The sequence below is a fragment of the Schistocerca americana genome, unplaced genomic scaffold (genome assembly GCF_021461395.2).
Source record: "Schistocerca americana isolate TAMUIC-IGC-003095 unplaced genomic scaffold, iqSchAmer2.1 HiC_scaffold_271, whole genome shotgun sequence".
NCBI lineage: Eukaryota > Metazoa > Arthropoda > Insecta > Orthoptera > Acrididae > Schistocerca > Schistocerca americana.
The window spans coordinates 121,840-141,298 of record NW_025725985.1 but is presented as its reverse complement, the minus strand read 5'-3'; the positions used below and the strand labels follow the sequence as shown (position 1 = coordinate 141,298).

Genomic DNA, 19,459 nt, shown 5'->3' with positions numbered 1-19,459 from the left:
CACGGGCAGCTTGTCGAGCATCGGTGGTTCAATGGCATGTGCCTCAGTAGTGCAGTAGGCAGCGCGTAAGTCTCATAATCTTAAGGCTTGCCGGCACGATAGCTCAGCGTGTTCGGTCTGAGAGTTATCTGCCCTCTGTAATAAAATACCGAGTCAACGATGAACATGAACGGGCGCCATCGGACGTCCGCCCCCAACAAATGCAACGAAAGAAATGAGAACAAAAAAAAAAAAAAATTGGTGAATGCTCGTTTAGCATGCGGACGGCACGGGTTCGAATCCCGGCCGATGCATCGTTCTGCTGTTCTCGCTATAATGCTGCCGCGCCGATTCCTCGCCTGAGCTGCGTCAGCCTCAGGAATGCATAGCAAGATTCGCTGTGAGAAGAACCATACACGCAGCACGCAATAGACCGTACTTGAACGGTCGCGTGCTATTTCTGAACTCTGACGACGGCCTGGCCCAACAGGCCGCTGTGTTCAGGTGCCGCAAGGGCGATGTACTGTAACCTCGGGCAGTGCTGCGTTCCGTTGAAAAAGCTGCGGCAGCAGTTTAATCTAGCAAGTAGGGAAAGCACGTGTAGCAACACAACAGATTCTTGAGAAAGCGCAAACTGTCTATCTCTAATATGAGAGACTTACCAAGTTTCCTGTAACATTACTTGCAACGTGCCTCGGTAGCGCAGTAGGTAGCGCGTAAGTCTCATAATCTTAAGGTCGTGAGTTCGATCCTCACCCGGGGCATTTAATTTGCTGTACATCATGGCTGAATTAACGGCGTTGCTGTTGCTAGGGAACGAACTTAATTGTCGTTCGTTATCCACAAGGAGTCTACGCCCCAGCGTCAATATGTTTATTTCCAATTATGACAACGTACAACTTTGATCTTTCTCTTCCCTTGTTAGGAGTAAAATAATGAATAGTCAATTTCGAGCTGTGCGCCATGCCAGTCTGTAGGCGCAAATATGCTCGCAAACGGAGAACTGCACTGAGTCCAGATTCAGCACGAAATACGAGAGGAGACGGAGAAAACCTCACGCTTATCGAGCAAATCCGGTGTGGTCTAGTGGCTAGGATACCTGGCTTTCACCCAGGAGGCCCGGGTTCGATTCCCGGTACCGGAACGGAAGTTTTTGCGCACACAACGCTCCACGTTTTGGCCTTCGAACTGTCGTTTGTCGCCCACCTTGCGAAGCTTCGACCGAACGTAATCGGGGAAAACAGGCACATGATGCAATTACTGTCGGCACCGGAATAAAGGGAGAAGAGGCTCTGGTCCGCTGTTGGGCTGCTACCAGCGTCAGTGGGAAGTCGGTGAAGTCGCCAGTTGCGCCAGAAGCCAGAAATTACCGTAGTACGCCTACACACGCGTTCCAGTTATTTACATTGCTTGCAGCCGCTCCATCCACAACGAGCGTGAGCCCGGATAGCTCAGTCGGTAGAGCATTAGGCTTTTAACCTAAGGGTCCAGGGTTCAAGTCCCTGTCCGGGCGAAGATTTTAACGTTTCCGTAATGGCTCGTCTCGTAGCGATGGTAACCCTGCCGTAATCAGTACACGGAGTTCGTTTCCTGTCAACAGTCTGCGCAGACCGGTTGGATTCTTCACGATTCCAGGGAAACTTCAGTTACGAGCAGTCGTGGCCGAGTGGTTAAGGCGTCTGACTAGAAATCAGATTCCCTCTGGGAGCGTAGGTTCGAGTCCTACCGACTGCGTCGGTTTTTTCTTTAAGAACAACGAGCAGAAAATTTCGCAGATTGCCTGTCGTTTTGGTACCTCTCCACACCTCGCCTCTCTCAGCCGTTTATAGTGCCTGTCCTTTTGATAAGGGCGAATTCCAAGCGTCAGCTTTCGCGTCAGCCGAGCAAAGTCGGGACATACGACAGGATGGTCTGCGTGGAGCTACGACGAAAAAAACCTTCATTTAACAGCACGCGGCTCACATACTCATACGAAAAAACCAGCGCCACTTGCGGTGGCCGGGAATCGAACCCGGATCAACTGCTTGGAAGGCAACTATGCTCACCATTACACCACCACCGCACAGGCGCTGCTCGCAACGCCCCGCTGTGTCGGCTTCCTGCCCGCCAGCAGCGGCCCACGGTGATAGTAGCTGCAGGCGCTTTACGAGGTAGGAGGGTGCATCCACACGCATTCGGGTAGCGCCTCCACGCACGCTGCGTCTTTGGGCAAGACTAGTCGCCGCGGCCGCAAGGTTACTCACACGATAGAGATGAGCATTCGTTTTAAGGCAGTGTAGTGGAGCACTCCGCGTGTGTAGCACTTTTTTCGGTTGTATCCGACGTCGCTGGGTGGCAATCCCACTTTCCCCTGCAGAAAAGTACTCGGGAAGCACGGGCAGCTTGTCGAGCATCGGTGGTTCAATGGCATGTGCCTCAGTAGTGCAGTAGGCAGCGCGTAAGTCTCATAATCTTAAGGCTTGCCGGCACGATAGCTCAGCGTGTTCGGTCTGAGAGTTATCTGCCCTCTGTAATAAAAGACCGAGTCAACGATGAACATGAACGGGCGCCATCGGACGTCCGCCCCCAACAAATGCAACGAAAGAAATGAGAACAAAAAAAAAAAAAAAAATTGGTGAATGCTCGTTTAGCATGCGGACGGCACGGGTTCGAATCCCGGCCGATGCATCGTTCTGCTGTTCTCGCTATAATGCTGCCGCGCCGATTCCTCGCCTGAGCTGCGTCAGCCTCAGGAATGCATAGCAAGATTCGCTGTGAGAAGAACCATACACGCAGCACGCAATAGACCGTACTTGAACGGTCGCGTGCTATTTCTGAACTCTGACGACGGCCTGGCCCAACAGGCCGCTGTGTTCAGGTGCCGCAAGGGCGATGTACTGTAACCTCGGGCAGTGCTGCGTTCCGTTGAAAAAGCTGCGGCAGCAGTTTAATCTAGCAAGTAGGGAAAGCACGTGTAGCAACACAACAGATTCTTGAGAAAGCGCAAACTGTCTATCTCTAATATGAGAGACTTACCAAGTTTCCTGTAACATTACTTGCAACGTGCCTCGGTAGCGCAGTAGGTAGCGCGTAAGTCTCATAATCTTAAGGTCGTGAGTTCGATCCTCACCCGGGGCATTTAATTTGCTGTACATCATGGCTGAATTAACGGCGTTGCTGTTGCTAGGGAACGAACTTAATTGTCGTTCGTTATCCACAAGGAGTCTACGCCCCAGCGTCAATATGTTTATTTCCAATTATGACAACGTACAACTTTGATCTTTCTCTTCCCTTGTTAGGAGTAAAATAATGAATAGTCAATTTCGAGCTGTGCGCCATGCCAGTCTGTAGGCGCAAATATGCTCGCAAACGGAGAACTGCACTGAGTCCAGATTCAGCACGAAATACGAGAGGAGACGGAGAAAACCTCACGCTTATCGAGCAAATCCGGTGTGGTCTAGTGGCTAGGATACCTGGCTTTCACCCAGGAGGCCCGGGTTCGATTCCCGGTACCGGAACGGAAGTTTTTGCGCACACAACGCTCCACGTTTTGGCCTTCGAACTGTCGTTTGTCGCCCACCTTGCGAAGCTTCGACCGAACGTAATCGGGGAAAACAGGCACATGATGCAATTACTGTCGGCACCGGAATAAAGGGAGAAGAGGCTCTGGTCCGCTGTTGGGCTGCTACCAGCGTCAGTGGGAAGTCGGTGAAGTCGCCAGTTGCGCCAGAAGCCAGAAATTACCGTAGTACGCCTACACACGCGTTCCAGTTATTTACATTGCTTGCAGCCGCTCCATCCACAACGAGCGTGAGCCCGGATAGCTCAGTCGGTAGAGCATTAGGCTTTTAACCTAAGGGTCCAGGGTTCAAGTCCCTGTCCGGGCGAAGATTTTAACGTTTCCGTAATGGCTCGTCTCGTAGCGATGGTAACCCTGCCGTAATCAGTACACGGAGTTCGTTTCCTGTCAACAGTCTGCGCAGAACGGTTGGATTCTTCACGATTCCAGGGAAACTTCAGTTACGAGCAGTCGTGGCCGAGTGGTTAAGGCGTCTGACTAGAAATCAGGTTCCCTCTGGGAGCGTAGGTTCGAGTCCTACCGACTGCGTCGGTTTTTTCTTTAAGAACAACGAGCAGAAAATTTCGCAGATTGCCTGTCGTTTTGGTACCTCTCCACACCTCGCCTCTCTCAGCCGTTTATAGTGCCTGTCCTTTTGATAAGGGCGAATTCCAAGCGTCAGCTTTCGCGTCAGCCGAGCAAAGTCGGGACATACGACAGGATGGTCTGCGTGGAGCTACGACGAAAAAAACCTTCATTTAACAGCACGCGGCTCACATACTCATACGAAAAAACCAGCGCCACTTGCGGTGGCCGGGAATCGAACCCGGATCAACTGCTTGGAAGGCAACTATGCTCACCATTACACCACCACCGCACAGGCGCTGCTCGCAACGCCCCGCTGTGTCGGCTTCCTGCCCGCCAGCAGCGGCCCACGGTGATAGTAGCTGCAGGCGCTTTACGAGGTAGGAGGGTGCATCCACACGCATTCGGGTAGCGCCTCCACGCACGCTGCGTCTTTGGGCAAGACTAGTCGCCGCGGCCGCAAGGTTACTCACACGATAGAGATGAGCATTCGTTTTAAGGCAGTGTAGTGGAGCACTCCGCGTGTGTAGCACTTTTTTCGGTTGTATCCGACGTCGCTGGGTGGCAATCCCACTTTCCCCTGCAGAAAAGTACTCGGGAAGCACGGGCAGCTTGTCGAGCATCGGTGGTTCAATGGCATGTGCCTCAGTAGTGCAGTAGGCAGCGCGTAAGTCTCATAATCTTAAGGCTTGCCGGCACGATAGCTCAGCGTGTTCGGTCTGAGAGTTATCTGCCCTCTGTAATAAAAGACCGAGTCAACGATGAACATGAACGGGCGCCATCGGACGTCCGCCCCCAACAAATGCAACGAAAGAAATGAGAACAAAAAAAAAAAAAAAAAAAAATTGGTGAATGCTCGTTTAGCATGCGGACGGCACGGGTTCGAATCCCGGCCGATGCATCGTTCTGCTGTTCTCGCTATAATGCTGCCGCGCCGATTCCTCGCCTGAGCTGCGTCAGCCTCAGGAATGCATAGCAAGATTCGCTGTGAGAAGAACCATACACGCAGCACGCAATAGACCGTACTTGAACGGTCGCGTGCTATTTCTGAACTCTGACGACGGCCTGGCCCAACAGGCCGCTGTGTTCAGGTGCCGCAAGGGCGATGTACTGTAACCTCGGGCAGTGCTGCGTTCCGTTGAAAAAGCTGCGGCAGCAGTTTAATCTAGCAAGTAGGGAAAGCACGTGTAGCAACACAACAGATTCTTGAGAAAGCGCAAACTGTCTATCTCTAATATGAGAGACTTACCAAGTTTCCTGTAACATTACTTGCAACGTGCCTCGGTAGCGCAGTAGGTAGCGCGTAAGTCTCATAATCTTAAGGTCGTGAGTTCGATCCTTACCCGGGGCATTTAATTTGCTGTACATCATGGCTGAATTAACGGCGTTGCTGTTGCTAGGGAACGAACTTAATTGTCGTTCGTTATCCACAAGGAGTCTACGCCCCAGCGTCAATATGTTTATTTCCAATTATGACAACGTACAACTTTGATCTTTCTCTTCCCTTGTTAGGAGTAAAATAATGAATAGTCAATTTCGAGCTGTGCGCCATGCCAGTCTGTAGGCGCAAATATGCTCGCAAACGGAGAACTGCACTGAGTCCAGATTCAGCACGAAATACGAGAGGAGACGGAGAAAACCTCACGCTTATCGAGCAAATCCGGTGTGGTCTAGTGGCTAGGATACCTGGCTTTCACCCAGGAGGCCCGGGTTCGATTCCCGGTACCGGAACGGAAGTTTTTGCGCACACAACGCTCCACGTTTTGGCCTTCGAACTGTCGTTTGTCACCCACCTTGCGAAGCTTCGACCGAACGTAATCGGGGAAAACAGGCACATGATGCAATTACTGTCGGCACCGGAATAAAGGGAGAAGAGGCTCTGGTCCGCTGTTGGGCTGCTACCAGCGTCAGTGGGAAGTCGGTGAAGTCGCCAGTTGCGCCAGAAGCCAGAAATTACCGTAGTACGCCTACACACGCGTTCCAGTTATTTACATTGCTTGCAGCCGCTCCATCCACAACGAGCGTGAGCCCGGATAGCTCAGTCGGTAGAGCATTAGGCTTTTAACCTAAGGGTCCAGGGTTCAAGTCCCTGTCCGGGCGAAGATTTTAACGTTTCCGTAATGGCTCGTCTCGTAGCGATGGTAACCCTGCCGTAATCAGTACACGGAGTTCGTTTCCTGTCAACAGTCTGCGCAGACCGGTTGGATTCTTCACGATTCCAGGGAAACTTTAGTTACGAGCAGTCGTGGCCGAGTGGTTAAGGCGTCTGACTAGAAATCAGATTCCCTCTGGGAGCGTAGGTTCGAGTCCTACCGACTGCGTCGGTTTTTTCTTTAAGAACAACGAGCAGAAAATTTCGCAGATTGCCTGTCGTTTTGGTACCTCTCCACACCTCGCCTCTCTCAGCCGTTTATAGTGCCTGTCCTTTTGATAAGGGCGAATTCCAAGCGTCAGCTTTCGCGTCAGCCGAGCAAAGTCGGGACATACGACAGGATGGTCTGCGTGGAGCTACGACGAAAAAAACCTTCATTTAACAGCACGCGGCTCACATACTCATACGAAAAAACCAGCGCCACTTGCGGTGGCCGGGAATCGAACCCGGATCAACTGCTTGGAAGGCAACTATGCTCACCATTACACCACCACCGCACAGGCGCTGCTCGCAACGCCCCGCTGTGTCGGCTTCCTGCCCGCCAGCAGCGGCCCACGGTGATAGTAGCTGCAGGCGCTTTACGAGGTAGGAGGGTGCATCCACACGCATTCGGGTAGCGCCTCCACGCACGCTGCGTCTTTGGGCAAGACTAGTCGCCGCGGCCGCAAGGTTACTCACACGATAGAGATGAGCATTCGTTTTAAGGCAGTGTAGTGGAGCACTCCGCGTGTGTAGCACTTTTTTCGGTTGTATCCGACGTCGCTGGGTGGCAATCCCACTTTCCCCTGCAGAAAAGTACTCGGGAAGCACGGGCAGCTTGTCGAGCATCGGTGGTTCAATGGCATGTGCCTCAGTAGTGCAGTAGGCAGCGCGTAAGTCTCATAATCTTAAGGCTTGCCGGCACGATAGCTCAGCGTGTTCGGTCTGAGAGTTATCTGCCCTCTGTAATAAAAGACCGAGTCAACGATGAACATGAACGGGCGCCATCGGACGTCCGCCCCCAACAAATGCAACGAAAGAAATGAGAACAAAAAAAAAAAAAAAAAAAATTGGTGAATGCTCGTTTAGCATGCGGACGGCACGGGTTCGAATCCCGGCCGATGCATCGTTCTGCTGTTCTCGCTATAATGCTGCCGCGCCGATTCCTCGCCTGAGCTGCGTCAGCCTCAGGAATGCATAGCAAGATTCGCTGTGAGAAGAACCATACACGCAGCACGCAATAGACCGTACTTGAACGGTCGCGTGCTATTTCTGAACTCTGACGACGGCCTGGCCCAACAGGCCGCTGTGTTCAGGTGCCGCAAGGGCGATGTACTGTAACCTCGGGCAGTGCTGCGTTCCGTTGAAAAAGCTGCGGCAGCAGTTTAATCTAGCAAGTAGGGAAAGCACGTGTAGCAACACAACAGATTCTTGAGAAAGCGCAAACTGTCTATCTCTAATATGAGAGACTTACCAAGTTTCCTGTAACATTACTTGCAACGTGCCTCGGTAGCGCAGTAGGTAGCGCGTAAGTCTCATAATCTTAAGGTCGTGAGTTCGATCCTTACCCGGGGCATTTAATTTGCTGTACATCATGGCTGAATTAACGGCGTTGCTGTTGCTAGGGAACGAACTTAATTGTCGTTCGTTATCCACAAGGAGTCTACGCCCCAGCGTCAATATGTTTATTTCCAATTATGACAACGTACAACTTTGATCTTTCTCTTCCCTTGTTAGGAGTAAAATAATGAATAGTCAATTTCGAGCTGTGCGCCATGCCAGTCTGTAGGCGCAAATATGCTCGCAAACGGAGAACTGCACTGAGTCCAGATTCAGCACGAAATACGAGAGGAGACGGAGAAAACCTCACGCTTATCGAGCAAATCCGGTGTGGTCTAGTGGCTAGGATACCTGGCTTTCACCCAGGAGGCCCGGGTTCGATTCCCGGTACCGGAACGGAAGTTTTTGCGCACACAACGCTCCACGTTTTGGCCTTCGAACTGTCGTTTGTCACCCACCTTGCGAAGCTTCGACCGAACGTAATCGGGGAAAACAGGCACATGATGCAATTACTGTCGGCACCGGAATAAAGGGAGAAGAGGCTCTGGTCCGCTGTTGGGCTGCTACCAGCGTCAGTGGGAAGTCGGTGAAGTCGCCAGTTGCGCCAGAAGCCAGAAATTACCGTAGTACGCCTACACACGCGTTCCAGTTATTTACATTGCTTGCAGCCGCTCCATCCACAACGAGCGTGAGCCCGGATAGCTCAGTCGGTAGAGCATTAGGCTTTTAACCTAAGGGTCCAGGGTTCAAGTCCCTGTCCGGGCGAAGATTTTAACGTTTCCGTAATGGCTCGTCTCGTAGCGATGGTAACCCTGCCGTAATCAGTACACGGAGTTCGTTTCCTGTCAACAGTCTGCGCAGACCGGTTGGATTCTTCACGATTCCAGGGAAACTTCAGTTACGAGCAGTCGTGGCCGAGTGGTTAAGGCGTCTGACTAGAAATCAGATTCCCTCTGGGAGCGTAGGTTCGAGTCCTACCGACTGCGTCGGTTTTTTCTTTAAGAACAACGAGCAGAAAATTTCGCAGATTGCCTGTCGTTTTGGTACCTCTCCACACCTCGCCTCTCTCAGCCGTTTATAGTGCCTGTCCTTTTGATAAGGGCGAATTCCAAGCGTCAGCTTTCGCGTCAGCCGAGCAAAGTCGGGACATACGACAGGATGGTCTGCGTGGAGCTACGACGAAAAAAACCTTCATTTAACAGCACGCGGCTCACATACTCATACGAAAAAACCAGCGCCACTTGCGGTGGCCGGGAATCGAACCCGGATCAACTGCTTGGAAGGCAACTATGCTCACCATTACACCACCACCGCACAGGCGCTGCTCGCAACGCCCCGCTGTGTCGGCTTCCTGCCCGCCAGCAGCGGCCCACGGTGATAGTAGCTGCAGGCGCTTTACGAGGTAGGAGGGTGCATCCACACGCATTCGGGTAGCGCCTCCACGCACGCTGCGTCTTTGGGCAAGACTAGTCGCCGCGGCCGCAAGGTTACTCACACGATAGAGATGAGCATTCGTTTTAAGGCAGTGTAGTGGAGCACTCCGCGTGTGTAGCACTTTTTTCGGTTGTATCCGACGTCGCTGGGTGGCAATCCCACTTTCCCCTGCAGAAAAGTACTCGGGAAGCACGGGCAGCTTGTCGAGCATCGGTGGTTCAATGGCATGTGCCTCAGTAGTGCAGTAGGCAGCGCGTAAGTCTCATAATCTTAAGGCTTGCCGGCACGATAGCTCAGCGTGTTCGGTCTGAGAGTTATCTGCCCTCTGTAATAAAAGACCGAGTCAACGATGAACATGAACGGGCGCCATCGGACGTCCGCCCCCAACAAATGCAACGAAAGAAATGAGAACAAAAAAAAAAAAAAAAATTGGTGAATGCTCGTTTAGCATGCGGACGGCACGGGTTCGAATCCCGGCCGATGCATCGTTCTGCTGTTCTCGCTATAATGCTGCCGCGCCGATTCCTCGCCTGAGCTGCGTCAGCCTCAGGAATGCATAGCAAGATTCGCTGTGAGAAGAACCATACACGCAGCACGCAATAGACCGTACTTGAACGGTCGCGTGCTATTTCTGAACTCTGACGACGGCCTGGCCCAACAGGCCGCTGTGTTCAGGTGCCGCAAGGGCGATGTACTGTAACCTCGGGCAGTGCTGCGTTCCGTTGAAAAAGCTGCGGCAGCAGTTTAATCTAGCAAGTAGGGAAAGCACGTGTAGCAACACAACAGATTCTTGAGAAAGCGCAAACTGTCTATCTCTAATATGAGAGACTTACCAAGTTTCCTGTAACATTACTTGCAACGTGCCTCGGTAGCGCAGTAGGTAGCGCGTAAGTCTCATAATCTTAAGGTCGTGAGTTCGATCCTCACCCGGGGCATTTAATTTGCTGTACATCATGGCTGAATTAACGGCGTTGCTGTTGCTAGGGAACGAACTTAATTGTCGTTCGTTATCCACAAGGAGTCTACGCCCCAGCGTCAATATGTTTATTTCCAATTATGACAACGTACAACTTTGATCTTTCTCTTCCCTTGTTAGGAGTAAAATAATGAATAGTCAATTTCGAGCTGTGCGCCATGCCAGTCTGTAGGCGCAAATATGCTCGCAAACGGAGAACTGCACTGAGTCCAGATTCAGCACGAAATACGAGAGGAGACGGAGAAAACCTCACGCTTATCGAGCAAATCCGGTGTGGTCTAGTGGCTAGGATACCTGGCTTTCACCCAGGAGGCCCGGGTTCGATTCCCGGTACCGGAACGGAAGTTTTTGCGCACACAACGCTCCACGTTTTGGCCTTCGAACTGTCGTTTGTCGCCCACCTTGCGAAGCTTCGACCGAACGTAATCGGGGAAAACAGGCACATGATGCAATTACTGTCGGCACCGGAATAAAGGGAGAAGAGGCTCTGGTCCGCTGTTGGGCTGCTACCAGCGTCAGTGGGAAGTCGGTGAAGTCGCCAGTTGCGCCAGAAGCCAGAAATTACCGTAGTACGCCTACACACGCGTTCCAGTTATTTACATTGCTTGCAGCCGCTCCATCCACAACGAGCGTGAGCCCGGATAGCTCAGTCGGTAGAGCATTAGGCTTTTAACCTAAGGGTCCAGGGTTCAAGTCCCTGTCCGGGCGAAGATTTTAACGTTTCCGTAATGGCTCGTCTCGTAGCGATGGTAACCCTGCCGTAATCAGTACACGGAGTTCGTTTCCTGTCAACAGTCTGCGCAGACCGGTTGGATTCTTCACGATTCCAGGGAAACTTCAGTTACGAGCAGTCGTGGCCGAGTGGTTAAGGCGTCTGACTAGAAATCAGATTCCCTCTGGGAGCGTAGGTTCGAGTCCTACCGACTGCGTCGGTTTTTTCTTTAAGAACAACGAGCAGAAAATTTCGCAGATTGCCTGTCGTTTTGGTACCTCTCCACACCTCGCCTCTCTCAGCCGTTTATAGTGCCTGTCCTTTTGATAAGGGCGAATTCCAAGCGTCAGCTTTCGCGTCAGCCGAGCAAAGTCGGGACATACGACAGGATGGTCTGCGTGGAGCTACGACGAAAAAAACCTTCATTTAACAGCACGCGGCTCACATACTCATACGAAAAAACCAGCGCCACTTGCGGTGGCCGGGAATCGAACCCGGATCAACTGCTTGGAAGGCAACTATGCTCACCATTACACCACCACCGCACAGGCGCTGCTCGCAACGCCCCGCTGTGTCGGCTTCCTGCCCGCCAGCAGCGGCCCACGGTGATAGTAGCTGCAGGCGCTTTACGAGGTAGGAGGGTGCATCCACACGCATTCGGGTAGCGCCTCCACGCACGCTGCGTCTTTGGGCAAGACTAGTCGCCGCGGCCGCAAGGTTACTCACACGATAGAGATGAGCATTCGTTTTAAGGCAGTGTAGTGGAGCACTCCGCGTGTGTAGCACTTTTTTCGGTTGTATCCGACGTCGCTGGGTGGCAATCCCACTTTCCCCTGCAGAAAAGTACTCGGGAAGCACGGGCAGCTTGTCGAGCATCGGTGGTTCAATGGCATGTGCCTCAGTAGTGCAGTAGGCAGCGCGTAAGTCTCATAATCTTAAGGCTTGCCGGCACGATAGCTCAGCGTGTTCGGTCTGAGAGTTATCTGCCCTCTGTAATAAAAGACCGAGTCAACGATGAACATGAACGGGCGCCATCGGACGTCCGCCCCCAACAAATGCAACGAAAGAAATGAGAACAAAAAAAAAAAAAAAAAAAAATTGGTGAATGCTCGTTTAGCATGCGGACGGCACGGGTTCGAATCCCGGCCGATGCATCGTTCTGCTGTTCTCGCTATAATGCTGCCGCGCCGATTCCTCGCCTGAGCTGCGTCAGCCTCAGGAATGCATAGCAAGATTCGCTGTGAGAAGAACCATACACGCAGCACGCAATAGACCGTACTTGAACGGTCGCGTGCTATTTCTGAACTCTGACGACGGCCTGGCCCAACAGGCCGCTGTGTTCAGGTGCCGCAAGGGCGATGTACTGTAACCTCGGGCAGTGCTGCGTTCCGTTGAAAAAGCTGCGGCAGCAGTTTAATCTAGCAAGTAGGGAAAGCACGTGTAGCAACACAACAGATTCTTGAGAAAGCGCAAACTGTCTATCTCTAATATGAGAGACTTACCAAGTTTCCTGTAACATTACTTGCAACGTGCCTCGGTAGCGCAGTAGGTAGCGCGTAAGTCTCATAATCTTAAGGTCGTGAGTTCGATCCTCACCCGGGGCATTTAATTTGCTGTACATCATGGCTGAATTAACGGCGTTGCTGTTGCTAGGGAACGAACTTAATTGTCGTTCGTTATCCACAAGGAGTCTACGCCCCAGCGTCAATATGTTTATTTCCAATTATGACAACGTACAACTTTGATCTTTCTCTTCCCTTGTTAGGAGTAAAATAATGAATAGTCAATTTCGAGCTGTGCGCCATGCCAGTCTGTAGGCGCAAATATGCTCGCAAACGGAGAACTGCACTGAGTCCAGATTCAGCACGAAATACGAGAGGAGACGGAGAAAACCTCACGCTTATCGAGCAAATCCGGTGTGGTCTAGTGGCTAGGATACCTGGCTTTCACCCAGGAGGCCCGGGTTCGATTCCCGGTACCGGAACGGAAGTTTTTGCGCACACAACGCTCCACGTTTTGGCCTTCGAACTGTCGTTTGTCGCCCACCTTGCGAAGCTTCGACCGAACGTAATCGGGGAAAACAGGCACATGATGCAATTACTGTCGGCACCGGAATAAAGGGAGAAGAGGCTCTGGTCCGCTGTTGGGCTGCTACCAGCGTCAGTGGGAAGTCGGTGAAGTCGCCAGTTGCGCCAGAAGCCAGAAATTACCGTAGTACGCCTACACACGCGTTCCAGTTATTTACATTGCTTGCAGCCGCTCCATCCACAACGAGCGTGAGCCCGGATAGCTCAGTCGGTAGAGCATTAGGCTTTTAACCTAAGGGTCCAGGGTTCAAGTCCCTGTCCGGGCGAAGATTTTAACGTTTCCGTAATGGCTCGTCTCGTAGCGATGGTAACCCTGCCGTAATCAGTACACGGAGTTCGTTTCCTGTCAACAGTCTGCGCAGACCGGTTGGATTCTTCACGATTCCAGGGAAACTTCAGTTACGAGCAGTCGTGGCCGAGTGGTTAAGGCGTCTGACTAGAAATCAGATTCCCTCTGGGAGCGTAGGTTCGAGTCCTACCGACTGCGTCGGTTTTTTCTTTAAGAACAACGAGCAGAAAATTTCGCAGATTGCCTGTCGTTTTGGTACCTCTCCACACCTCGCCTCTCTCAGCCGTTTATAGTGCCTGTCCTTTTGATAAGGGCGAATTCCAAGCGTCAGCTTTCGCGTCAGCCGAGCAAAGTCGGGACATACGACAGGATGGTCTGCGTGGAGCTACGACGAAAAAAACCTTCATTTAACAGCACGCGGCTCACATACTCATACGAAAAAACCAGCGCCACTTGCGGTGGCCGGGAATCGAACCCGGATCAACTGCTTGGAAGGCAACTATGCTCACCATTACACCACCACCGCACAGGCGCTGCTCGCAACGCCCCGCTGTGTCGGCTTCCTGCCCGCCAGCAGCGGCCCACGGTGATAGTAGCTGCAGGCGCTTTACGAGGTAGGAGGGTGCATCCACACGCATTCGGGTAGCGCCTCCACGCACGCTGCGTCTTTGGGCAAGACTAGTCGCCGCGGCCGCAAGGTTACTCACACGATAGAGATGAGCATTCGTTTTAAGGCAGTGTAGCGGAGCACTCCGCGTGTGTAGCACTTTTTTCGGTTGTATCCGACGTCGCTGGGTGGCAATCCCACTTTCCCCTGCAGAAAAGTACTCGGGAAGCACGGGCAGCTTGTCGAGCATCGGTGGTTCAATGGCATGTGCCTCAGTAGTGCAGTAGGCAGCGCGTAAGTCTCATAATCTTAAGGCTTGCCGGCACGATAGCTCAGCGTGTTCGGTCTGAGAGTTATCTGCCCTCTGTAATAAAAGACCGAGTCAACGATGAACATGAACGGGCGCCATCGGACGTCCGCCCCCAACAAATGCAACGAAAGAAATGAGAACAAAAAAAAAAAAAAAAAAATTGGTGAATGCTCGTTTAGCATGCGGACGGCACGGGTTCGAATCCCGGCCGATGCATCGTTCTGCTGTTCTCGCTATAATGCTGCCGCGCCGATTCCTCGCCTGAGCTGCGTCAGCCTCAGGAATGCATAGCAAGATTCGCTGTGAGAAGAACCATACACGCAGCACGCAATAGACCGTACTTGAACGGTCGCGTGCTATTTCTGAACTCTGACGACGGCCTGGCCCAACAGGCCGCTGTGTTCAGGTGCCGCAAGGGCGATGTACTGTAACCTCGGGCAGTGCTGCGTTCCGTTGAAAAAGCTGCGGCAGCAGTTTAATCTAGCAAGTAGGGAAAGCACGTGTAGCAACACAACAGATTCTTGAGAAAGCGCAAACTGTCTATCTCTAATATGAGAGACTTACCAAGTTTCCTGTAACATTACTTGCAACGTGCCTCGGTAGCGCAGTAGGTAGCGCGTAAGTCTCATAATCTTAAGGTCGTGAGTTCGATCCTCACCCGGGGCATTTAATTTGCTGTACATCATGGCTGAATTAACGGCGTTGCTGTTGCTAGGGAACGAACTTAATTGTCGTTCGTTATCCACAAGGAGTCTACGCCCCAGCGTCAATATGTTTATTTCCAATTATGACAACGTACAACTTTGATCTTTCTCTTCCCTTGTTAGGAGTAAAATAATGAATAGTCAATTTCGAGCTGTGCGCCATGCCAGTCTGTAGGCGCAAATATGCTCGCAAACGGAGAACTGCACTGAGTCCAGATTCAGCACGAAATACGAGAGGAGACGGAGAAAACCTCACGCTTATCGAGCAACTCCGGTGTGGTCTAGTGGCTAGGATACCTGGCTTTCACCCAGGAGGCCCGGGTTCGATTCCCGGTACCGGAACGGAAGTTTTTGCGCACACAACGCTCCACGTTTTGGCCTTCGAACTGTCGTTTGTCGCCCACCTTGCGAAGCTTCGACCGAACGTAATCGGGGAAAACAGGCACATGATGCAATTACTGTCGGCACCGGAATAAAGGGAGAAGAGGCTCTGGTCCGCTGTTGGGCTGCTACCAGCGTCAGTGGGAAGTCGGTGAAGTCGCCAGTTGCGCCAGAAGCCAGAAATTACCGTAGTACGCCTACACACGCGTTCCAGTTATTTACATTGCTTGCAGCCGCTCCATCCACAACGAGCGTGAGCCCGGATAGCTCAGTCGGTAGAGCATTAGGCTTTTAACCTAAGGGTCCAGGGTTCAAGTCCCTGTCCGGGCGAAGATTTTAACGTTTCCGTAATGGCTCGTCTCGTAGCGATGGTAACCCTGCCGTAATCAGTACACGGAGTTCGTTTCCTGTCAACAGTCTGCGCAGACCGGTTGGATTCTTCACGATTCCAGGGAAACTTCAGTTACGAGCAGTCGTGGCCGAGTGGTTAAGGCGTCTGACTAGAAATCAGATTCCCTCTGGGAGCGTAGGTTCGAGTCCTACCGACTGCGTCGGTTTTTTCTTTAAGAACAACGAGCAGAAAATTTCGCAGATTGCCTGTCGTTTTGGTACCTCTCCACACCTCGCCTCTCTCAGCCGTTTATAGTGCCTGTCCTTTTGATAAGGGCGAATTCCAAGCGTCAGCTTTCGCGTCAGCCGAGCAAAGTCGGGACATACGACAGGATGGTCTGCGTGGAGCTACGACGAAAAAAACCTTCATTTAACAGCACGCGGCTCACATACTCATACGAAAAAACCAGCGCCACTTGCGGTGGCCGGGAATCGAACCCGGATCAACTGCTTGGAAGGCAACTATGCTCACCATTACACCACCACCGCACAGGCGCTGCTCGCAACGCCCCGCTGTGTCGGCTTCCTGCCCGCCAGCAGCGGCCCACGGTGATAGTAGCTGCAGGCGCTTTACGAGGTAGGAGGGTGCATCCACACGCATTCGGGTAGCGCCTCCACGCACGCTGCGTCTTTGGGCAAGACTAGTCGCCGCGGCCGCAAGGTTACTCACACGATAGAGATGAGCATTCGTTTTAAGGCAGTGTAGTGGAGCACTCCGCGTGTGTAGCACTTTTTTCGGTTGTATCCGACGTCGCTGGGTGGCAATCCCACTTTCCCCTGCAGAAAAGTACTCGGGAAGCACGGGCAGCTTGTCGAGCATCGGTGGTTCAATGGCATGTGCCTCAGTAGTGCAGTAGGCAGCGCGTAAGTCTCATAATCTTAAGGCTTGCCGGCACGATAGCTCAGCGTGTTCGGTCTGAGAGTTATCTGCCCTCTGTAATAAAAGACCGAGTCAACGATGAACATGAACGGGCGCCATCGGACGTCCGCCCCCAACAAATGCAACGAAAGAAATGAGAACAAAAAAAAAAAAAAATTGGTGAATGCTCGCTTAGCATGCGGACGGCACGGGTTCGAATCCCGGCCGATGCATCGTTCTGCTGTTCTCGCTATAATGCTGCCGCGCCGATTCCTCGCCTGAGCTGCGTCAGCCTCAGGAATGCATAGCAAGATTCGCTGTGAGAAGAACCATACACGCAGCACGCAATAGACCGTACTTGAACGGTCGCGTGCTATTTCTGAACTCTGACGACGGCCTGGCCCAACAGGCCGCTGTGTTCAGGTGCCGCAAGGGCGATGTACTGTAACCTCGGGCAGTGCTGCGTTCCGTTGAAAAAGCTGCGGCAGCAGTTTAATCTAGCAAGTAGGGAAAGCACGTGTAGCAACACAACAGATTCTTGAGAAAGCGCAAACTGTCTATCTCTAATATGAGAGACTTACCAAGTTTCCTGTAACATTACTTGCAACGTGCCTCGGTAGCGCAGTAGGTAGCGCGTAAGTCTCATAATCTTAAGGTCGTGAGTTCGATCCTCACCCGGGGCATTTAATTTGCTGTACATCATGGCTGAATTAACGGCGTTGCTGTTGCTAGGGAACGAACTTAATTGTCGTTCGTTATCCACAAGGAGTCTACGCCCCAGCGTCAATATGTTTATTTCCAATTATGACAACGTACAACTTTGATCTTTCTCTTCCCTTGTTAGGAGTAAAATAATGAATAGTCAATTTCGAGCTGTGCGCCATGCCAGTCTGTAGGCGCAAATATGCTCGCAAACGGAGAACTGCACTGAGTCCAGATTCAGCACGAAATACGAGAGGAGACGGAGAAAACCTCACGCTTATCGAGCAACTCCGGTGTGGTCTAGTGGCTAGGATACCTGGCTTTCACCCAGGAGGCCCGGGTTCGATTCCCGGTACCGGAACGGAAGTTTTTGCGCACACAACGCTCCACGTTTTGGCCTTCGAACTGTCGTTTGTCGCCCACCTTGCGAAGCTTCGACCGAACGTAATCGGGGAAAACAGGCACATGATGCAATTACTGTCGGCACCGGAATAAAGGGAGAAGAGGCTCTGGTCCGCTGTTGGGCTGCTACCAGCGTCAGTGGGAAGTCGGTGAAGTCGCCAGTTGCGCCAGAAGCCAGAAATTACCGTAGTACGCCTACACACGCGTTCCAGTTATTTACATTGCTTGCAGCCGCTCCATCCACAACGAGCGTGAGCCCGGATAGCTCAGTCGGTAGAGCATTAGGCTTTTAACCTAAGGGTCCAGGGTTCAAGTCCCTGTCCGGGCGAAGATTTTAACGTTTCCGTAATGGCTCGTCTCGTAGCGATGGTAACCCTGCCGTAATCAGTACACGGAGTTCGTTTCCTGTCAACAGTCTGCGCAGACCGGTTGGATTCTTCACGATTCCAGGGAAACTTCAGTTACGAGCAGTCGTGGCCGAGTGGTTAAGGCGTCTGACTAGAAATCAGATTCCCTCTGGGAGCGTAGGTTCGAGTCCTACCGACTGCGTCGGTTTTTTCTTTAAGAACAACGAGCAGAAAATTTCGCAGATTGCCTGTCGTTTTGGTACCTCTCCACACCTCGCCTCTCTCAGCCGTTTATAGTGCCTGTCCTTTTGATAAGGGCGAATTCCAAGCGTCAGCTTTCGCGTCAGCCGAGCAAAGTCGGGACATACGACAGGATGGTCTGCGTGGAGCTACGACGAAAAAAACCTTCATTTAACAGCACGCGGCTCACATACTCATACGAAAAAACCAGCGCCACTTGCGGTGGCCGGGAATCGAACCCGGATCAACTGCTTGGAAGGCAACTATGCTCACCATTACACCACCACCGCACAGGCGCTGCTCGCAACGCCCCGCTGTGTCGGCTTCCTGCCCGCCAGCAGCGGCCCACGGTGATAGTAGCTGCAGGCGCTTTACGAGGTAGGAGGGTGCATCCACACGCATTCGGGTAGCGCCTCCACGCACGCTGCGTCTTTGGGCAAGACTAGTCGCCGCGGCCGCAAGGTTACTCACACGATAGAGATGAGCATTCGTTTTAAGGCAGTGTAGTGGAGCACTCCGCGTGTGTAGCACTTTTTTCGGTTGTATCCGACGTCGCTGGGTGGCAATCCCACTTTCCCCTGCAGAAAAGTACTCGGGAAGCACGGGCAGCTTGTCGAGCATCGGTGGTTCAATGGCATGTGCCTCAGTAGTGCAGTAGGCAGCGCGTAAGTCTCATAATCTTAAGGCTTGCCGGCACGATAGCTCAGCGTGTTCGGTCTGAGAGTTATCTGCCCTCTGTAATAAAAGACCGAGTCAACGATGAACATGAACGGGCGCCATCGGACGTCCGCCCCCAACAAATGCAACGAAAGAAATGAGAACAAAAAAAAAAAAAAATTGGTGAATGCTCGCTTAGCATGCGGACGGCACGGGTTCGAATCCCGGCCGATGCATCGTTCTGCTGTTCTCGCTATAATGCTGCCGCGCCGATTCCTCGCCTGAGCTGCGTCAGCCTCAGGAATGCATAGCAAGATTCGCTGTGAGAAGAACCATACACGCAGCACGCAATAGACCGTACTTGAACGGTCGCGTGCTATTTCTGAACTCTGACGACGGCCTGGCCCAACAGGCCGCTGTGTTCAGGTGCCGCAAGGGCGATGTACTGTAACCTCGGGCAGTGCTGCGTTCCGTTGAAAAAGCTGCGGCAGCAGTTTAATCTAGCAAGTAGGGAAAGCACGTGTAGCAACACAACAGATTCTTGAGAAAGCGCAAACTGTCTATCTCTA

At 52.3% G+C, this 19,459-nt stretch overlaps 40 non-coding genes across 40 annotated transcripts; 32 read left to right on the top strand and 8 right to left on the bottom strand.

Moving 5' to 3' along the window:
- Window positions 1–670: 670 nt before the first annotated feature.
- Trnam-cau lies at window positions 671–743 on the top strand. The gene has a single exon. It is a non-coding gene; the product is annotated as a tRNA-Met (tRNA).
- Window positions 744–1,051: 308 nt separating this feature from the next.
- Trnae-uuc lies at window positions 1,052–1,123 on the top strand. Its single transcript has one exon. It is a non-coding gene; the product is annotated as a tRNA-Glu (tRNA).
- Window positions 1,124–1,419: 296 nt separating this feature from the next.
- On the top strand, window positions 1,420–1,492 carry Trnak-uuu. Its single transcript has one exon. It is a non-coding gene; the product is annotated as a tRNA-Lys (tRNA).
- Window positions 1,493–1,631: 139 nt separating this feature from the next.
- Trnas-aga lies at window positions 1,632–1,713 on the top strand. The gene has a single exon. It is a non-coding gene; the product is annotated as a tRNA-Ser (tRNA).
- Window positions 1,714–1,969: 256 nt separating this feature from the next.
- Window positions 1,970–2,041, bottom strand: Trnag-ucc. Its single transcript has one exon. It is a non-coding gene; the product is annotated as a tRNA-Gly (tRNA).
- Window positions 2,042–3,023: 982 nt separating this feature from the next.
- On the top strand, window positions 3,024–3,096 carry Trnam-cau. The gene has a single exon. It is a non-coding gene; the product is annotated as a tRNA-Met (tRNA).
- A 308-nt stretch (window positions 3,097–3,404) lies between these two features.
- On the top strand, window positions 3,405–3,476 carry Trnae-uuc. The gene has a single exon. It is a non-coding gene; the product is annotated as a tRNA-Glu (tRNA).
- A 296-nt stretch (window positions 3,477–3,772) lies between these two features.
- Window positions 3,773–3,845, top strand: Trnak-uuu. Its single transcript has one exon. It is a non-coding gene; the product is annotated as a tRNA-Lys (tRNA).
- Window positions 3,846–3,984: 139 nt separating this feature from the next.
- Trnas-aga lies at window positions 3,985–4,066 on the top strand. The gene has a single exon. It is a non-coding gene; the product is annotated as a tRNA-Ser (tRNA).
- Window positions 4,067–4,322: 256 nt separating this feature from the next.
- On the bottom strand, window positions 4,323–4,394 carry Trnag-ucc. The gene has a single exon. It is a non-coding gene; the product is annotated as a tRNA-Gly (tRNA).
- Window positions 4,395–5,380: 986 nt separating this feature from the next.
- On the top strand, window positions 5,381–5,453 carry Trnam-cau. Its single transcript has one exon. It is a non-coding gene; the product is annotated as a tRNA-Met (tRNA).
- A 308-nt stretch (window positions 5,454–5,761) lies between these two features.
- Window positions 5,762–5,833, top strand: Trnae-uuc. Its single transcript has one exon. It is a non-coding gene; the product is annotated as a tRNA-Glu (tRNA).
- Window positions 5,834–6,129: 296 nt separating this feature from the next.
- On the top strand, window positions 6,130–6,202 carry Trnak-uuu. Its single transcript has one exon. It is a non-coding gene; the product is annotated as a tRNA-Lys (tRNA).
- A 139-nt stretch (window positions 6,203–6,341) lies between these two features.
- Trnas-aga lies at window positions 6,342–6,423 on the top strand. The gene has a single exon. It is a non-coding gene; the product is annotated as a tRNA-Ser (tRNA).
- A 256-nt stretch (window positions 6,424–6,679) lies between these two features.
- Window positions 6,680–6,751, bottom strand: Trnag-ucc. The gene has a single exon. It is a non-coding gene; the product is annotated as a tRNA-Gly (tRNA).
- A 985-nt stretch (window positions 6,752–7,736) lies between these two features.
- Window positions 7,737–7,809, top strand: Trnam-cau. Its single transcript has one exon. It is a non-coding gene; the product is annotated as a tRNA-Met (tRNA).
- A 308-nt stretch (window positions 7,810–8,117) lies between these two features.
- On the top strand, window positions 8,118–8,189 carry Trnae-uuc. The gene has a single exon. It is a non-coding gene; the product is annotated as a tRNA-Glu (tRNA).
- A 296-nt stretch (window positions 8,190–8,485) lies between these two features.
- Window positions 8,486–8,558, top strand: Trnak-uuu. The gene has a single exon. It is a non-coding gene; the product is annotated as a tRNA-Lys (tRNA).
- Window positions 8,559–8,697: 139 nt separating this feature from the next.
- Trnas-aga lies at window positions 8,698–8,779 on the top strand. The gene has a single exon. It is a non-coding gene; the product is annotated as a tRNA-Ser (tRNA).
- A 256-nt stretch (window positions 8,780–9,035) lies between these two features.
- Trnag-ucc lies at window positions 9,036–9,107 on the bottom strand. The gene has a single exon. It is a non-coding gene; the product is annotated as a tRNA-Gly (tRNA).
- Window positions 9,108–10,089: 982 nt separating this feature from the next.
- On the top strand, window positions 10,090–10,162 carry Trnam-cau. Its single transcript has one exon. It is a non-coding gene; the product is annotated as a tRNA-Met (tRNA).
- A 308-nt stretch (window positions 10,163–10,470) lies between these two features.
- Trnae-uuc lies at window positions 10,471–10,542 on the top strand. The gene has a single exon. It is a non-coding gene; the product is annotated as a tRNA-Glu (tRNA).
- A 296-nt stretch (window positions 10,543–10,838) lies between these two features.
- On the top strand, window positions 10,839–10,911 carry Trnak-uuu. The gene has a single exon. It is a non-coding gene; the product is annotated as a tRNA-Lys (tRNA).
- Window positions 10,912–11,050: 139 nt separating this feature from the next.
- Window positions 11,051–11,132, top strand: Trnas-aga. The gene has a single exon. It is a non-coding gene; the product is annotated as a tRNA-Ser (tRNA).
- A 256-nt stretch (window positions 11,133–11,388) lies between these two features.
- On the bottom strand, window positions 11,389–11,460 carry Trnag-ucc. Its single transcript has one exon. It is a non-coding gene; the product is annotated as a tRNA-Gly (tRNA).
- Window positions 11,461–12,446: 986 nt separating this feature from the next.
- Trnam-cau lies at window positions 12,447–12,519 on the top strand. Its single transcript has one exon. It is a non-coding gene; the product is annotated as a tRNA-Met (tRNA).
- A 308-nt stretch (window positions 12,520–12,827) lies between these two features.
- Trnae-uuc lies at window positions 12,828–12,899 on the top strand. The gene has a single exon. It is a non-coding gene; the product is annotated as a tRNA-Glu (tRNA).
- Window positions 12,900–13,195: 296 nt separating this feature from the next.
- Trnak-uuu lies at window positions 13,196–13,268 on the top strand. Its single transcript has one exon. It is a non-coding gene; the product is annotated as a tRNA-Lys (tRNA).
- Window positions 13,269–13,407: 139 nt separating this feature from the next.
- Trnas-aga lies at window positions 13,408–13,489 on the top strand. Its single transcript has one exon. It is a non-coding gene; the product is annotated as a tRNA-Ser (tRNA).
- A 256-nt stretch (window positions 13,490–13,745) lies between these two features.
- Window positions 13,746–13,817, bottom strand: Trnag-ucc. Its single transcript has one exon. It is a non-coding gene; the product is annotated as a tRNA-Gly (tRNA).
- Window positions 13,818–14,801: 984 nt separating this feature from the next.
- On the top strand, window positions 14,802–14,874 carry Trnam-cau. The gene has a single exon. It is a non-coding gene; the product is annotated as a tRNA-Met (tRNA).
- Window positions 14,875–15,182: 308 nt separating this feature from the next.
- Trnae-uuc lies at window positions 15,183–15,254 on the top strand. Its single transcript has one exon. It is a non-coding gene; the product is annotated as a tRNA-Glu (tRNA).
- A 296-nt stretch (window positions 15,255–15,550) lies between these two features.
- On the top strand, window positions 15,551–15,623 carry Trnak-uuu. Its single transcript has one exon. It is a non-coding gene; the product is annotated as a tRNA-Lys (tRNA).
- A 139-nt stretch (window positions 15,624–15,762) lies between these two features.
- Trnas-aga lies at window positions 15,763–15,844 on the top strand. The gene has a single exon. It is a non-coding gene; the product is annotated as a tRNA-Ser (tRNA).
- A 256-nt stretch (window positions 15,845–16,100) lies between these two features.
- Window positions 16,101–16,172, bottom strand: Trnag-ucc. Its single transcript has one exon. It is a non-coding gene; the product is annotated as a tRNA-Gly (tRNA).
- Window positions 16,173–17,152: 980 nt separating this feature from the next.
- Trnam-cau lies at window positions 17,153–17,225 on the top strand. The gene has a single exon. It is a non-coding gene; the product is annotated as a tRNA-Met (tRNA).
- Window positions 17,226–17,533: 308 nt separating this feature from the next.
- Window positions 17,534–17,605, top strand: Trnae-uuc. The gene has a single exon. It is a non-coding gene; the product is annotated as a tRNA-Glu (tRNA).
- Window positions 17,606–17,901: 296 nt separating this feature from the next.
- Window positions 17,902–17,974, top strand: Trnak-uuu. The gene has a single exon. It is a non-coding gene; the product is annotated as a tRNA-Lys (tRNA).
- A 139-nt stretch (window positions 17,975–18,113) lies between these two features.
- Trnas-aga lies at window positions 18,114–18,195 on the top strand. The gene has a single exon. It is a non-coding gene; the product is annotated as a tRNA-Ser (tRNA).
- A 256-nt stretch (window positions 18,196–18,451) lies between these two features.
- Trnag-ucc lies at window positions 18,452–18,523 on the bottom strand. Its single transcript has one exon. It is a non-coding gene; the product is annotated as a tRNA-Gly (tRNA).
- Window positions 18,524–19,459: the final 936 nt, after the last annotated feature.